This window comes from Ixodes scapularis, unplaced genomic scaffold, assembly GCF_016920785.2.
Source record: "Ixodes scapularis isolate PalLabHiFi unplaced genomic scaffold, ASM1692078v2 PGA_scaffold11__112_contigs__length_91849675, whole genome shotgun sequence".
NCBI classification, from domain to species: Eukaryota; Metazoa; Arthropoda; class Arachnida; order Ixodida; family Ixodidae; genus Ixodes; species Ixodes scapularis.
The window spans coordinates 64,527,051-64,545,428 of NW_024609837.1; the positions used below are offsets into that span (position 1 = coordinate 64,527,051).

Below are 18,378 nucleotides of genomic sequence, written 5' to 3' on the forward strand. Positions count from 1 at the left end.
GTAGCAGGTGTTCACGACGGGGCGTAGGCGGAACCAGGCGATTCGAGGCAAGGCTGGCGGTCGGGCTAGGGTAGGCTTTCACGGTTCAGAGTCGACTGCGCCAGATGTAAGGCATGAGGGCCAAGTCTTGGAAAGGAAATGAGAAAGCATATTTACGTTAAGACACACGTTAAGTAGGGTTTTCAGGCTGTACAACACTAGAGCGCACGACACAAGAGCGCCGACATTAAAGTGCCGACAGTAGAGCGCCACGACGTTAGCGCGCGCGACACGAGAGCGCCGCGGCATTAGAGCGCGCGACTTGAGAGTGCTGCGACGGAAGCGCGCGCCTCGAGAGCGCACAACGAGTCCTGCGCGAGTGGCCTGACCCGACCGACCACATGTTCGGACATCGCGTGTTTTATTTGAAATCGGAGAGGATTTACGCCTCGGCATTCAGCGAGGACATTGCGAAATGAGTCGACGAAATTTTTGCTTGTGACAAACCAAGAAGTGTTACAAAAAGCTGACAGCGAAAAAAACAAGAAAATGAATATTTTTCGTGTACATTTTCGCAGAAACAAACACTGCAGCTGACCTTACTTCGTTAGTTTCTTGATTTTAATTGATAAAGTTCACTACCGATGTCACTAATTTTTATTTTTGAATTATTTTAAAACGTTCGAAAGGAAAGAAGCAACATGTAACTTGCTTAGCCACGTTCTGGGGATTTCAAAATTAATTTCAAGAATGGAGATTTCGCGCCGAGTGTAATACGCCAACCATTCATATTGTCACAAATGACAACTGAACCAAACACTAAATGTGGGAACCTGTGCCAAGAACGAAAATGAAATCTGCGTGGATGTCAGCGTAGCAGAGGGATAGAGCGCTAAGGCGGGACCTACAGCATCCGGTGCGACAGGCACACTTGTCTCTTCAATCAATCAGTTTGGATTCGGCTTGCAAAGCATCTCCCTTTGAAAGCTTGTAAGGGACACTGGTGTGGTGTTTAATTCACCTTTTTTTTCTGCCGCCCTATTTAATATGGGTTGCGGAAAGAAGTTCGCCGGAAGGCCGACGGGTGCGAAGAAAAGATCACCTACGAAATGTAGCAGACAATATAACTTTAGCATTCAAAACTCGATCGCGTGGAAGTTTGGTTTTGGTTCATATTTAGAACGCTCTTTTCAGCACTTTGCTTCCGTTGATGCTATGTTTTTGATGGATCTTTTTAGGAAGAGCCGTACCCGTTTTATATTTATATTTTATAGAAGACATACTCAATCAATCAAAAATCACCAATGCTTCGATTCGACGAGTCGCACACTTTTGTTCTGTCTGTACAGCCGAGGGTACATCCCACATTTTGCGGTCTTTGCTCAACTGGGGAGCGCTCTCGTGTCGCGCGCTCAACTGGTCGTGCGCTCTGGTAACATGCGCTCTAGTGTCAAGCGTGCTACTGTCGCAGCGCCGTCGTGTCGCGCGCTCTAACATCGGCGCTCTAGTGCCGTACGCTCTAAAGGCGCTCTCCCGTTAAGTAGTACGGCTAAGAGCGACCCTACTGAAAAAAAAAATTATATACGAATTTATTTCCGATATGTTTCTTCGACAGCTTTTTCATATCAGGACTTATTATTTCATATCACTTTCATACGCCACATGTCACTTACACTAGGCCAGGTGGCGCTAGGTACCGCCCAATTCATGTGCTACAAAAAATATTTTTATTTACTCACGTCACCATGTAGTTACATTACGCATACCACTAGCTTCAGCTGAACATATACATTGGGCGAATACACATACACGACACAACAAACACGAATACCACAGCACACCGAACAACTACTTCTGAGCTCTGTGTTTCCGCCTTTTATACAAGTCGTTTTGTAAGTACGGAGTTTTTCGGTGACCACCTGAGCAATAAATATTATTCTCAGCATGTTGGTTTTTTTTTCAGTTATGTCATACCTTTGAGGGTATTTTGAACGGTTCAGGGGATGAATCTCTTAATAAAGAGGAAATGCGCATGCCGTAATTATTTGAAAGCCAACAAATCAAGCCGCTCCGCCGCTGTTCCTGTCTGGTGCCTGTCGCGAGCTTCTGGAGCCTTCAGCCAGTCAAGCTACGTGATTGCTTTCCCGCGCGGCACGTCGTACACTGCAAAATATTATATAAAGTTATTTCTGATATGTTTATTGGACACATTTATATTAGTTGGCAAATGTTGCATATGAGTTCTTATATGTCGCATATCAGTTTTTGGGTATTTCATATCAGTTTCGTATATCGCATATCCGTTTTTGGATATTTCATATCAGTTTCATATGTCGCATATCCGTTTTTGGAAATTTCATATCAGTTCTTTTATAGATCCATATAATTTTTTACAGTAGGGGAGATGGTGGTGGCTGGGCTTGACTGGCTGAAGGCTCCAGAAGCTCGCGACAGGCACCAGACAGGAATTAACGCACGAGCGGTCCGGGTCGCGCACGAAGGCGGCTTCTTTGTCTTCCGTCACCAGGCACGCTCACTTGGGGCACGTCAAAGGTAATAGAAAGAAGAAAAGGGGACGCAGGATACCACGCGCTCACAGCAGCATGATTTTAATATTGTCCCTATGCGATCATCGATGCTATACTTCGTTTCACATTATGCTGTACCGCAGCGAAGGCTAGAAGCGCGAGCTCATGGCGTTGGCAGCCGTTCTTGAGTCACGAGAGCTTGTGCCGCCGAGATGTGCCCCAGAGCAAGGAGGTCGGGCTTGTAGCCTTTTCTGCGGTACATCATAAGGTGAAACAGAGTATAGAGGTTTCACAATAAAATTGTTGTCTGTGTTCGTAAAACACCCGCCATATTGTGTGGCCAACTTTTTCTATTTAATACTTCTGGAAAATAGATAAAAAGCGAATGGAACAGCTACAAGAGCTGGAGCGAAAAGTAAATGTTTTCGTTTCCAGGCAAAGCACAAATCAACCTTTTGATGCCCCGAAACTCCACTGATGTACTACTTGGTGAATAACATGCTTTTTCTCTGGCCAGCTGGGGATGTTCGCCAGCGTTAAAGTTGTTTTGGGGTATATAAAAAAAGATCGGTTTCAAAAAACGCTAGGAAAAAAAAAAAACACAAAAAAACGAGAAGCACAGGGAATTGCAAACAGCTGCGGTAACGCGGCATTTTATATTGCGCTCCGCAACCTGCGACGAGATGTGGCACTCAGCAGACAACGCAGATGGCGCGCATGCGCAGTAGTGACGTTCTCAATGACGTAGGCGGGAAAAGAAGCAACCTATTTTTGAGCTGTTAAATAGCTTATGGTCAATCTTATTGATTGAGCCTCCCCGTGCTATGCGGGAAGATCGACAATAGGTGTGTCCACAAAAAAAAAAAAAAAAATCCCGCTTGAACTTAAATAGATATAGAAGAAACAATAAAACGGCGAAGCGAAAAGACTACGCGCTCTGTTGCCTGCTCGCTGGATGTACGGGAGGTGAAACGCACCAGAATTACATGCATTTATAACTCAATCGCCTGCGAACGGATCCGCCGTTGACTTTGGCAAGTTTATTGACCTCGTCTTTCACAGGAAGAGATATATATATTGAAATTTTACATGGCAAAATGCATCACCTAAATTGGCATTCAGTAAAAGTTTGAGCTTTCTATCTGTAGTCGCCGATTCTTTTTCGGTTAGTTTTAAAGTGTACTAAACACTGTGTCCACTTGATGTTTGTTGGTACGTAAACGTAGAATATATTTTTCTAATGTTAAGGACATTGAGGAAGGCAGACGTGCGTCTTTTTCTGCCTTTATCACCTGCGTTCTACAGCCGTGGCGTACCAGTAAACACGAGACTCCAGGCAATCAGTCGTACTGCGCTGGCTAAATTGCTTATCTGCGGTGGGTAACAAAAAAAAAAAAGTCAAATGGGGGGTTTTACGTGCCAAACCTACGACGGGCATCTGGCACGCCCCAGCGGATGACTGAGGATTAATTTCGACCACCTGGGGATCATTTGACGTCCAACCGAAAGCTCGGTTACACGGCGCCGTCTCCGCAATAAGCCTCCGTCATATTGCGGGCACCTCGGTCGGCATTTGAACCCGCCACCTGGGGATTGCAGTGGGTAACGATCTCGCCATGTGCTACCAGTCCAAACTCCTGCTGTATAAACAACTAACGACTAATTTGTTTTGTTTTCGAGGAAGGAAAACTTAATGTTAACAAAACTGATCACATGTTAGGTGTGTTGTAGAAGACTCGGTGGATATTGCGAGGCAGCTTGGAAATTCAAGACTTTATTTCGTCCTCTTACATTCACTCAGCAAATATTAGGAGAAAGAAAGAAACCGTTAAGAGAGACTGAGAGAAAGAGAGAACATAAACATGATTAAATATTGGGTCGTCGGTTCTACCTCTATACTGTCTTCCTCCTTTTGTTTTCCCCTTACAAGGTAATTAATTAACTAATCAGTATTTTTGAGGTTTCTCGTTAGATGTAATTCTATGACGTGGGGAGTTCCTTGCCAATAAAATCTATAAGCAACCAATTACGACTCTCACCCGACATGCGGCCGACGGGAACAGAAGGAGGCTTCGCCTCCTGCAGAAACTCCTTGTCTTCTGCTGGCTGTTTTCCACGCGTGCGTGTTACAGAAGGATGAAAGCACGCGCTCGAGGGAGCGTGTCCGGGATTCTCAGCCTTTCAGCGACTATGTTAACAACAGAGAATTTTGGTATAGAGGACCTCAACGCTTTGTGTCCTCCAAGCAGATTGGGTCGCCGCACTGCGCAAGCGCAGTGGTTTTTCGCACGCACGCTGCAACGCCCTTGGTTGCTTCGGGCTATCCAACGTATATACATTTGCATGCAGCCAGGATTCAAAGACAGGCTGGCCTCTTCAATTGAAAGAAGTACTTTGTTTGGGTATGGTGCCTGGAACGCGCTCCCAACTGGTGTGTTTGCCGCGTCCAAAGAATGGACCCAGAAATCACTATCGTTGGTTGTCTGTGAAATGCGATAGCATTCGTCAGGGGACTCATGATGCAGCTCACTAGTGAGGACGACTACGAAAATTATGAGCAAACACTTTGTTATAACTTCAATTTTCCCTCCATATTTAGCGCAGAAGCTTAAAGGAAGGAGGCCGTAAAGATCTACGAAATCGGGGGAGGGGAGAGTAATAGCTAAAGATTGCCTATCGCCGTAAAAAAAGGGGTGTCTTAAGTTCCTCCTCATGAATTCATAGAAGTTTCACGCTGTCGCCTCCCTCGATCCTGGCGGTGTCCCATCGGCGGTGATAAATGTGGCAGACGCCTGTTCTGCTGCAGGTTGCACTCTGCAGCTTGACAGTCCACGGACGCTTCGGAAGTCGGGAGTTGGGATGAAGTTACGAGAGCGACACTCACTTTCGCTGGTGCTTTATGCCAGCGTTTCTACGACCAACCGCCAGGATCGCGACAGACAAAAGCATGACACTCCGCTTTTGTGAAACCATTTCTTGCCACTTGGCGACCACTTTCCACGCACGGGTGGAGTAGGTCGCCAAACACACCAGTCGGAGACGCGTTTCGGACACAGTATAGTTCGGGCGTCAGTTTGCCGAAACCGTGGAAGCGCCTTAGCGAGGCTTAACTATCAAGACTGTCAGACACACGCGCCAGCAGCAAGATGGCGGCGCCCAGAGGTCGTACATGCAAGCGTCTCTACGAGACGCAGGGAGCGTCTGTGTAAACAACACGTTCACCCGGTCTGAAGTTTCCGTGCTCGAGGATACGCATGAGTAGGTTGGCGGTCACCTTAGGGGTCATGTACCTGCCACTTTCCTTGGCATCTGAAAAAAAAAAAAAAGAATGTCAGCCTTAGCCAAATATGAGTTACGTTTTGCGGAGGTATTTAGGGCGTAGCGTACCGGAGGTCCCATGTGCACAATGACGACACTCTGCCCTTCTAAGCGAGGTAAACATTAGAGAGTTTTGGAATAGCGTTCGGTAAAGTTTTGCGCATGCAAACAAATAGCTTCGTCGCCCCTGCGCATGCGCCGAGCACAAACTGCGCTTTTGGATTGACGGATGCCAACGACGCTATTCGAGTGCATACGGAACACATTTACGAACGCTAGTTAATGTAAAACTAAAACGCAAGCCTCTCTTCAGAATACCTAGCATCTGGTGGGGGCTCGTCGCCATCCGTCGTCCTTTTACTGCGTGTGCAAGCGCAGAGCTCATGAGACGGCGAATCGTTATTTATCCCGTAAATGATGACGTCACAACATGGCGCCGTGCTCTAAATAAACCGCTGCTAGAGCCGTTGTAACATGAGGTTGGAAATTTCCGATAAAAAAGTGGGCAGTGTGATACTTCAAACCCATGTTACAGATAAAAGAACAGGACGCGGGATGGCCAAACAAAAACGCGTTTTTCTTGTAAGGCTCGTCAGATTATGAGGCGCTGGAGAAATGCAGCCTTCTGGGTTAAGCTCTTATGTTGAACTCTTTTTGTTCGCCTTCCGCCAACTGAAAAGCATGCGGGAAGGGTCTCAGAACGCACTTGGAAGGACTGCGCCGCAGCGTTGTTGCGCAACATAAAGTTTGTCTGCTTTCCTTGCCGTCACCATGGCAATGAACGCCGAATGAATGGAAGCACACACGGTACCGCCGCGTGGAACCAGCAACAGCTGACGCCATCTTACGAACGCCGTCTGCTAGCCAAAGTCGAACGCGGAGTGTCAGGTCAGATCAACTGCCTCCGCCGGTGAGCCGCTGGCAAAGAAGACGGAGCTGAGACACGCCGACGGCGCCAAGCAACAGCACCGCGGGACGAACGCAACGGCAGCATTTATTGGGATCAAAGGCGCGAAATAAGCAATAACATTTTTTTATTTTAATCATAACATTCGATATCCAAGTTAGGGACCACATACCCTTTCTGGTTCTTTCCTGTGCATTTTTTACAGAGGCACGATGTGCCACAATCAGAAAACAGCTCCACTTGCAAAGTATGGGGCACTGAAAAGGGCCGTTAAGACCGCTACCAGAAACTATAACTGACGTAACGAACACTTGACAAGCGGTTGGCGCATAAGTCGTCTTGATGCACGCAGGCGGGCGACGGGCTCAGCGCCGCGGATCACTCGAAGTCACCGGGGCCGTCAGAATCCTCGTCCTCCGCACTATAGGGAAGGTCCCTGTGTGCGTCGGGGCTGTAGATTTGGCGGCAGCGGCAACGAACGACTGGAATCTATCATGTCTTTCAGCGTGCCTTCACTCTTCTCCGAATCATGAACTTTGCAAGGTGACCAGTGAACTGGTGGCTCTCGCGCCGTCCAGATGGAAGAGAGTTTTAGAGGCGAAGCTCCTTAAGGCTTTGTCACATTAAGGAAACACGGCGGAAACATCAACAAAACGTGTTTCTCAACAGTCGGAAAACATGTCGGCTGTCGGCTCTGTTGCCCGACAACCCTCTCACCTTGAGGAAACAGCAACACAACATGGACGACAGCGACAATGCTGTCTCGGTGTGACAGCTTTTGGCAATGGACACCTCGGCAACTTGTGTCGGACGACACGTGTTGCCCATTTCAGTGTCTGAGCGAATTTTTTTCCAGCAACACGGCAACATCTATATTTTTCAGCACAGATAGTCGCACGAGAATACTTCAATAATTGACAACTCCCCATTTCTAAGGAGCCCCATCACTATTGCAATTAGAACATCCCTTCTTGCACTGTGTGGTTTGTCGGAGCGGTCGAGTTTATTCGATCAGTTCAGTGTTTCGCTCGAGATGCCGTCGAACTCTTTAACTGTGCCGTTCACTTCGACTGAGGAGTCGAAAATGATCACGATGGTCGTGGAACGTCGATTTTTGTGAGACGTGCGATTCTTGTGGGATGCACTCTTGCGAGCCACTCGCTGGTCCATTTTGAACGCGGCTTTTTGCGCGGCGGCAGCTGACCGTCAGAATCATCTGAATCGAATGCACAAAAAAGCACCAAAGCAGAAGCTGCTGCTGTGGCCGGCGCGTATGCCATCATGCAAGGGTCTAGCCGTGTAGCAGAACGCAACCGCCAAATCCAGAGAACACGAGATGGTTCGCGCGGCTGATGAATCGACTACGGTAGAGCGATGGCGATGAGACGGCGATCCAAAATGGCAGCGATTCAAGGGGCGAGCGGAGCCAGCGGATCTGAGCCTAGCCGCCTATACTTCGTTTCAGCTTCGGTCCAGACGCAGCCGATGCTACAAGCGCGAGCATGTGGCCCAGAACAGTGGTTGCACTGCAGGAGCGCGCGTGCTTGGCAGGGATGCTGAACGCCCGGAGCTCGCGCTTGTAGCTTTGGTTGCGTCTGGACTGAAGCTGAAACGAAGTATAGCCGAGCCGAGCCGGCCGGGCAGACGAGGGCGAGAGAGAGGCAGCACGCAGGAGAGAATGCAATTTGTGTTCTTCCGACACGCTTTCCCGGTGTGACTGAATGTTCCCCGAGTGTCGGAGAACAAGTTGGGAAACATGGTTTTCGGACGACAGCAACATGTTTCCGGACTGTTGCTGTTTCCGCAATGTGACAGGGTCCCCGAAAACATGTTTTCCTCGTGTTGAAGGACAAAGTTCTCCGACTGTTTTCGCAGTGTGACAAGGCCATTAGGGGCAAGCCGTGTACGTATGTCCATCCGCCGTCCGGCGTGCCCCTGCTCGTGAGTTCAGCAGTGAGAGCAAGAAAAAAAAAAAAGAAAAAAAAAAGATAAAAAAAAGAAAAAAAAAGATAAAAAAAAGGAAAAAAAGAATAGGGGGCTTTGAGATGCCATCCCATCTGTCTTCTTAAAAAAAGAAATGGAAGAAAAAGAAGAATACCACACATTCTTCTACTGACATGCATGAAAACGGCACCATCAGCACTACCTATGACCAAAATCAGGATCAAGAAAAAAGAAGAAGAAGAGTAGGGGGTTCTGAGTTGCCATCCCATCTGTCTTCTTAAAAAAAGAAAAAGAAGAAAACCACACATTCTCCTACTTACATGAATGAAAAGGGCACCATCAGTACTACCTATGACCAAAATCAGTATCATCAGCACCACCCAAACTTCGCCCCAATCAACATCATTCACCACGTGGAGAAGCGGTAATTTTTGGCGTGGGCCCAGGTGCCCTCCACCGTATTAGTGTGCGTACCAGTGTTCGGGTCGACAAAGTGCAGCTTGTGGTTCACGGTGAGGCGCGTGAAGTAAGTGTCACCTGCAAGCTTGCGATAGCCAGCCCAACAGTCAGTGATTATTCTTGTTCCAGGGCTGACCCACTCCGCTATTAGCCCTTGCACGATTTTAGCGTCACGAGTCGCCACGGGAACAAGAAAGCAGCAGCCGCTGCCACGCTTCGCACCGCCGAAAAGCCACTGGCCAGGCCTTAAATACCCGCGCTGGTTCTTTCGCCGCCATAACGCACTTTCGTCTAGTTCCACAGTCACGCTTTCGCCGCCAATGATCTCTGAATCCGCAAAGACGACATTTACCACAACCTCCCGACAAGGGCTCGTCCAATCAGTTATTGTCTTCCTTGCGGCATCAGTTTCCCGCTGTATGACGGCGCATGGTAGGTTCTGGCACCAGACGTAGATGATTTTCATGGGTTAGGAAAGGGTCAGGTGCGATCCCTAGAAAAAGGAACCGCTCCGTACCGAGACCTCGCGCCGGCAGTGAAACTTGACCAGCTTCCTCTTGGACACCTCACGAGTCATCCACACACCGCACCTCCTCAAGTAGCCATCTGCATATTTAGTGCGGGCTTGAAGCGTCATTGCAGCTTCGCACTCTGGGCACGCACGAGAAGCCAGGAGCAAGCCCATGCCGCGCTTCAAGTCCGGCCGTGGTGGATCATAGCCTACTTTATTCTCGAAAGCCTTTCAAGCCGCGGAAGAACGTGGCCGCTGCAAGGGGTAAAGGAGAATAGAGAAGAGGGCGCGTGGAGGGGTGGAACGTGCCTCTCAGGCAACGCCAAAGAATGCTAAATTCCAGCTAAATTTAGCTGGAAAATTCACGGGGCCATGCTTAGTATATCGGGATAATTGACGTCGCGTGGCCTAAGCAGAGGAGTGCAATTTCCTCTACCGTTCATAGCACGCGAACTGGGAAACCCTGGGAGTACGCCGCGCCATTCGTATCCCCTGGTGCACGAAATCTGTCGAAAATCCGCATGGTGACCATACGGAACATGGTCGACCAGGCAACGCTAGACAAGCTGGATGCGGGCTTCAAAGAGCTCCAGGATGTTAAGGACCGGAAGTCGCTGTTAAGAAGTACCTCACCAAAGATGTCTTCGAAAAGCTCAAGACTCACAAGACCGCCATGGGAGCCACCTTGCTCGTCATCATACAGTCCGGTGTGGAGAACGTCGACAGCGGCGTCGGCCTGTGCACCCCCGATACCGAATCGCACACGCTGTTCGCCGACCTGTTCAACCCGGTGATCGACGACTACCACGGCGGCTTCAAAGCGACCAACGAGCACCCGCCCCACGAACTATGGAGACCTCAACACCCAGGTCAACGTGGACCCCGACGACCAGTTCGTCATCTCCGACCGCGTGCGCTGCGACGCTCGTTGCAGGGCTACCCTTTCAACCGTGCCTGACGGAGGCCCAGTACCGCGAGATGGAGGAGAAAGTGAGATCGACTCTGCGCATGCTGGAGGGCGAGCTGAAGGGCACCTACTACCCGTTGACCGACATGGACAAGAAGGCGCAGCAGCAGCTCATTCGCGACTACTTGCTCTTCAAGAAAGGCGACCGCTTCCTGCAGGCGGCCATCGCTGCCATCAAAACCGAGCCCTCCCTTCCCCCCAGGAGGGGGGGGGGGGGGGAGAGGGAACGTGTGCGAAACGGAAAAAGACGAGAATAAAGAGGACCGACAACCGGGTGACGAGCGGGCACGCGGGGCAATCGAAGCTTAAACACAGCGAGGATTGGTGTTCGTTTTCTTGTCTCCACAGTGTAAATGCACAGTATACACGAACTCAGCTCTGTTACGTCACGGCGCGGTGGTGGCGCGTCGGGCGCACTGCCGGTCTGTGGCTGTGGGCGCAAGTCACAATGAGGCACGTGCATTCCTGTGTTGTATTAAAAAAAAACGGCCATCTCGTCAAAACGCCATAACTGAGACTGCACCAAAAAAGTCGGGAAAGCCTTGAAGGCCGGTTTCATGTGTTTTCCATATGCAATTTTTTTGTAGGACTTGGATATGTGCCTTGAAAAAAAAAAAGCAGGCGTTGTCGGACCACGATGGCTTATGCAGGAAGCCCCTTGGGTTGCATTCACAGATACTTGTGGTTGTCAGATTTATTTGTGTTATTCCAACATGAATGCAGGAAAAACGCCAAGTTATACGAACTACTTGCGGACTACCTTCAGTGAATTTTCAAGTTCAACGGTCGCGTGATCGTTCGAACTGTCGTCTGCTTTTTTAAACATTTCTGCGTGTTGTCGTCTGCTCGTTCAAACGACAGCGACCCGTATATCAAACGTTGACTCGATAATTGCGATAAGATATAAGTGCAGGCCTCAAAAAGCTTTTAAGTTTAATGGTTGGTTGGGGGAAGCAGTCTCGGTGTAAACAGTACATAGAAGGAGATGTTGAGCATTGTTACCTGTGACCATCATCGACTTGTTATGCTCGATGCACTTGGTCGAATCCTGCCTGCGATTTTCACCATCGACTGTCGACCATCGCAGCTACGGTTCACGTTCTTGCAGCCCGAACGGTGCCGCGACTGAAAACAGTAAGCAGAATCTCATCATGGTTTCAGCGTGCATTCAGCGGCGTTCAGGCGAATGAATCGCCGCACTTCACATTATTTGCATGAAGTTTTGGGACGTAACCAGCCACGTTATATTTCGCTCATGAAACTGCAGCGGTCAGACATTGCGCGAAGACTCACACCGACGCCGCCAACACCAGATTCCAATGATTTGTTGACGTGGGATACCGCACCTCTTGCCCACACCTCAAAGCTCGTGGGCGGCGCCGGTGGCGTGCCATATAGAGACGCTCGATCGGGTTTGTTTGTATACATGAGTCGGTGTATACAGTCACAGCGATAGGTACTACACGTAAAGGCGAAGTCGTTGTACATCAGGGTTGCGTTCAGGCACAGTCGGGTCTGTACGGCCAAGTCTCTTAGATTCGTTCTCCCGAGCACGCACTCACAGAGAAGCCCTGTTCTCAGGTGGCGGCATCTGACGTTACATGTTGTTTAATTCAATGAGACATAGTAACATTGGTGACGGATGGCGTGACGCAATAACGCTTAAAAGACAAGCGGCCTGCACCTTCTGCCCACTCGTCGAGTTTCATCCTGTTTGCCCCTGGGAAAACATTCCTCCAAGGCGAAACGTTACGTATGCAGGCGATGTTATATTAAAGAAGAAAGGAACATGGTAAGGGTTGATATAGCTCTTCCTGAAAATTTCTGACTAAAACTCCCAATAGCATATATATAGGATACGCAGCGATGGACTGATGGTATTTTTTTTTTTTTTTCTGATTTGAAATAGAGAAAAGACATTTGGGTATTGCGAGGTGATCTCTCTCTATATATTTCTATAGGTTTATGATTTATGTCAGGTTTCTAATTTAGATGTCATCTTTTTACAGGTTATATCACCTCGACTGTATATAGAGTACTTTAGAAATAAGTTAGCTGAAGCAGTAGATGAAAGCTTTGGAAAAACATTAACCTGTTCGGCTGGATTCATTCTCAGAATACATAATTATAGTTCCCATGCCGATTTTGGTTTTCTTAAAGTTCTACATATGAGATGTCAATATTTTTTTTACAACTTAACGAAACAAATATTTTTATTTGAATTTATATTGCAGTTTTATTACAAACTTGAGAACGTAGATGTAGCACCAATATGAGTGCTCATGGTTATCGTCTTCTAACGTCATTTCAGTCGAATATACTATTTGGTATACCTATGATGCCATTCCTTAAATGATCATTCACAGCTGTTCGGAATTTTCTTCATCAATCAGTCTTTTTAGACTTAGGCTAGGTAAAGCAAGCGACCGCGCGTTACAAAGTGTACAGGCGTTAACATCCATCCATCCATCAAGCAGCTCGTTGCCGTGACTTGTGTTTCTACGCCGAACTAAACAGCGAGCTATGGGTTTGAGAGAATCAAACATTCTGTGCAATCGGTGCCAACGGTTGCATAGAAAGGGAAGGCGTGGTATACATTGTGTTGTAGTTGGATAAGATCAAATAAATCTTAAGAAAATATTCTCCGTGGTGTAAATGAAAATGAAGGTTGAGTTATGCTTCAAAAGTTATTTCTGCGGCGCCGAAGTACACTTTTGGCTGCTCCTAATTTGTTCAGACTACTCAGTTCACTGCACATGGTTAGAATTAGAAACTTAGTGAGCGTCGTCAAAACAACTAAATTAGTAAATTTTAGAATGATTTTGAGCGCGTGGGAAGCACGGTGTCCATAGGTGTGCGGATAGGGTGGGTGGGAGTCCGGCTCCATTAAGGCATGTACGTACAAACCGAAAGCGGCTGCCAGATACGACGTCCGATTTTGGCAAAACATATTCGTGAGGCGGGCACATCGAGAGCCGATTTCGGTTGGCACGTCCACAAAGCAGACCTCGTCGATTTGTGGACGTCCGTCCAAAATCGGAAGGCATCGGAACGAAACCGGTCCGGTGAGAGAGAAATCTCCTCTCCGGACCGGTTTCCTTGCCGAAATCGGATGTCGAATCCTACAGCCGCCTTTGGTTTGCACAGGCCTAGAGCACAACATCACGGGTCCTCGGCCGGGCGGCATGTTGCAAAGCAAGGGGGTCGCTGCGGTGAAACTTGCCCCTTAAGGAGAACCCTGGGCACGTCTATGGCGGTGATGCACTGAACTTACCACTCGTGCCACAGCTAACATGCAGTACGAAAACACGCCTCCACGATTTTTCGAAACACGCAAAAGTACTTTATGGAGTAGTTTCTTTTATTAATATTGATAAAATAATAACAAATGTTTACACAGAATCAAAGGAAACAAAATACTACGACTTACTTCGTTTTTAAAGGTCAAACAATAAAACAAAATTTACAAACAAACGTTGCACCTTTCTTGGCCGAGGGGGCGCCTAAGTAACGCGCATGCGCATAAGATTCCACCCCTTCGGTCGAACGTTTTGTAAAGTTTAATATGGAACTTCGAAAAGGTCGGACCTGGTGCAACACAAACTACGGCTGCTTCGAAACAGCCTTAATCAAGAGAGCGTGTGGCATCGGCCATTTTACCCACTTCACCGAGTGTAGGGATGTGAACTAGACTCGTGCTCATATAACATTATTCCACCTTGCACAGCTATTGAGCAGCTGCCAAGCTTTAGGTGCTTGCGCGGTTAGGTCTAACGTCAGAGTGCACACGCGATGAAAATGTTAAAATTTTCTGCTTTTTAGTTATCTCTTGACAGTATTCCGACGACCACTTTTCAAGCGCATGTCTGTTTTTTTCTTCTTTTAAAAAGAAATATGCAAAAAAATTTAAAAAAAATTTCGACTTCCATATGCTGCGTCGCAAGAGATGGGTTTTGTCGTTTGCTTTTTCTTTTGCCCAATGATGAGTGTACAAAGCTACATTTACTTCATGACTGGGATGTACCTGTAGCAGAGACTGGATGTGTGAGGAGGTGAGAGGCGAGGGAAGGGGCTATAGATGGGCAGGTGCAGGGATACTGGATGCGCAACCTCATTGTGGTCTATGCAAAATGTATGATTATCAAAAACGATGCTTAGAGTGCAGGCTTGCTGAAGTACATGTCACGATGTTAGACCCTGACATGGCAGTGTCGAGTTTAACATCATGTTCATGTTTATGATTTTCTGACTTATATATTTATTCTAAAGTAAAAACCACGGATTTATTTATTTATTTATTTATTTATTGATACATACATACTGCTGTCCCGTAGGCTGTGCCAAAGAGGAACAACATATAACAAAACGATAAAGTTCATGCCTCTAATAAAAACTTTTGAACGATACCGTATTTACAGAACTGGATCCAAGACAAGCCAAAAATACAAATGAAAACAAAAAGGAATCGCAATGCACGCAAACAAACGTGATAATTACTTTAACGATAACAATGTAATGACCACAATAATCGAAGGCACGTGCCGTGTACATTTGAATTGATAACAGAGGATACAATACACAAAAGCAGACAAAACAAAGAAGGCAATATATATATCTATATATTTATTCTAAAGTAAAAACCAAGGACTTATTAATTTATTCTAAAATAAAAACCAAGGAGCTAGTTGTGCGAACAAGCGCGTGGCAGCCTCCGGCATCGTCCGCTATTTCACCACCGCGTCTATCACCGTCTGCCACGCCCGATGGACGCGGACATGAACGCTGCCCGTCGGCGTCCATCTTTGCTTTTGTCCGTCCGCCATTCCGCCCCGTCAAAACATTCGACGTCTAAAAGCAAGAGTCGACCATGGAAGCGGTGTTCTAGCGTTCCATTGTGCGAGAGGTCTGTCTTCGTCTCTTGATGTGCAACAAGAGCTACCAAAAGGACTAAAAAAAAAACAACATAAATATGTTGTTACTTCAGCTTTTATGTTCATGCTATTTTTTCGTTTCACATGACATTCACGAGCAAGGTGAGAGAGCGTCATGACGCGCAATTAAAACGTGACCCAAAAATTATAAATTTTGCCAGGCCAGATGCACTGCAAACCTTTAGAGCTGCTTGCCTTTCAAAGCGAAATGACGGAAACATACCGGACTAACTTGATGCGAGCCAAACACAAGATTGCCTCCAGTCAAATGGCTCGCCAACTCTTACCTGTGTAGGTATCTTCTCGTTATCGAAACCATGGTCGCATTCACGGCGGTTTCAGAATTCGCAGAGCAGCGGAGCCGTTTTTACGGGAATCAACGTCTTTATTCAGCATTAACACGCGCCAAGATAGAAATCAAGCCAGATCGATCCGTTGATGTGGGACACTAGGCTCAGGCCAGGGTCCGTTACGAAAACAAACGTTCGAACAGCGCTTCCGAAAGCGCGTCCTTGCGAGAGTTGTTTGCTGCAAACTACGTCGGTTGATGAGATCTTTCTCCAAACTACTCTGTGAACTCAAAACGACCCGTACACATGCAAATTAACGAGCTCAATGAGCTTCGCTTGTTCAGCACTCCGCAGACATCGGCAGCCATGTTGCTTATTGTTTGAAACAAAAGCGGACAGGCAATCTCGATATATTTTTGAAAACAATAATGACTCTGTCTAGATTATATGTCTCTCAAGCATAGAACAGTGAATTAAAATACTGTTAAGCTACGAAGGTACAAATCGGCAGCCAACCTTTCACACGTCCGTTATCGTTTCACCCAATGAGACATGTAAGCACCTCGCAAGCAGGAGATGGGGGTTAGCGGGCTGGGACCTTTACATTCTGCAGATAAATGACGTCTTGGGGGCAAATATTGATCGGTAAAAAAATTTACTTATTGTGGTACATTGTATTTTTAATATACGTCTCGCCATAGAATTTTTTTTGTTAGCCTTTTTTTAAGGTAGACATAGTAACCCAGGAGCAAGAGCAGGAGCCGGTGGAGCAGGGGTTTGGTCTGAGGGTTTAAACTTTTTGTTGCTGAGCTCAGTTCTTTCTGTCTTGTTGTTAATATTCTCTGATTCCTTCGTGCGTCTTTTTCTGGTGTTATATTGTTCAGTCTGTACTTCTTGTTGGTTAGAAGTTCCTAGTTTCTTCCTGGGCTTCTTTTTGTTCTGTTTAGTTTCAACGGGCTCTTCTGCTTGGTCGTGAATCTATTAAGTATGTTTTGGCTTAATAAAATATTAGAGTTTTGTGATTTCTGTCTTTTATTTTTTTCTCTGCTTCAAGGTCACTATTGCTGACCTTACCCCGCACGCCACCGAGACACTAGTCCGCTTAAACCGGCGACGGTGATGAGAACAGCTCAGTTTCTAGAAGCTCAGCGACCTCTCCAGTAACCAGAGTCACGTGAAACGACCGGAACAGAGAGACACAAAGAGTGGTGTTCAGATTCTGGCTTGCATAGGTAGCAGCCATAGCCAGACAACCGAAGCATGGCAAACTGACAAACGTTAGAAGCCTCAGGTATTAATAACGAAAAAGACCGACTATTCGGGGTTAATATCTGTCACTTAGCGGAAACTACGATGGCCACATTTCCAAATAAATAAAATGAGGCAAACGTTCCTAATGCCCAGAGGGCCGGGGTTGAGAAGTGGTGCTTGCTAAATAGCGTTTTGATAAACGGAAGTGAGCGCTTTCGAAAGTCCCGTGCCTATTATTAGAAAATTAGGACAGCCGCACAATGGCGGAACGACTAACATCATGAAACGTTCACGTCGTTTAATAAGATAGCGAACGTCGGACCGCGTCAAACGCTAGGATCGGATGGGCCAATTAAACAGCATTGAACGTGCAACATCACTGCGCTTATCACCTTCCTCTGGGTTTATTTTTGGTTGGCTTCTAACCCGATTAAACGCTTAAAGTGTGCCGTGACGTTGCGGTTTTAGTCCGGCATTCTGCAGGAATTTCACAGCTGCCACGGCTGCCAACTGTGGTGATTGTTGAGTGACCCACGTGCGACGTGGCTGGCACGAGACACGTGCGGACGGCTCGAAAGGAATGCACGAGATAAAGACGTTTTTCTGCCTGGGAGCCTGGACTGGATGGTCGCTCATTTCACAGCTCTTGTGGGCACCCCAACCTAGGAAACTCGACACCAACAACTTGGGCCTATACCAACGAAGTAGAGGGGCTTAGAGGGATAAACCGAAAGTTTGGTAGCGGCACCCCCCCCCCCCCCCCCCCCCCCCCCACTTTATGCTCTTTTTGCGCAAGATCGCTCTTGACCATCTGGATATTAACACCTGTGAGACAGCATCAGCAGTATCGCCGTACCGGTGCTCGGATTTCCAGATGTGTTCGAGGATCGATAGAACTTTAGGTGTTTTTAGCATGAAATGTTCGCATTCTCTCAGCTTTGTTTGAATGTTCGAATGTCTCAGATTCGAAGCGAACTGTGCACGTCGCGTTAGGGGTTAGGGAAAGTTGTTTCAGCCCTGCGTCACCGGATAATCATAGCAACTTAAAGCAAGGAAGCTCCTGCGATCTTTAACCTTTTGTGCTAATCGACAACTCTACATTTGATTGCAATACTTTTTTGATGTGAAATGCTGGCGTTTGCTTAATTGACGTGCACGCGAACTCTTACAAAGCATTCAAAACAACCATTCGGGAAAAAAGGTTCATTACCTAGTTTCGCAAAAACAGTGTATTTGTCTTCTTGGAACTCAGAACACAGCAAGTCTTCACAATTTTTATCGATCAGTGCACAA

At 47.2% G+C, this 18,378-nt stretch overlaps 1 pseudogene; it reads left to right on the forward strand.

Annotated features, from left to right (window-relative positions):
* The first annotated feature begins 10,185 nt into the window (after window positions 1-10,185).
* LOC115317322 lies at window positions 10,186-10,870 on the forward strand (annotated as a pseudogene).
* Window positions 10,871-18,378: the final 7,508 nt, after the last annotated feature.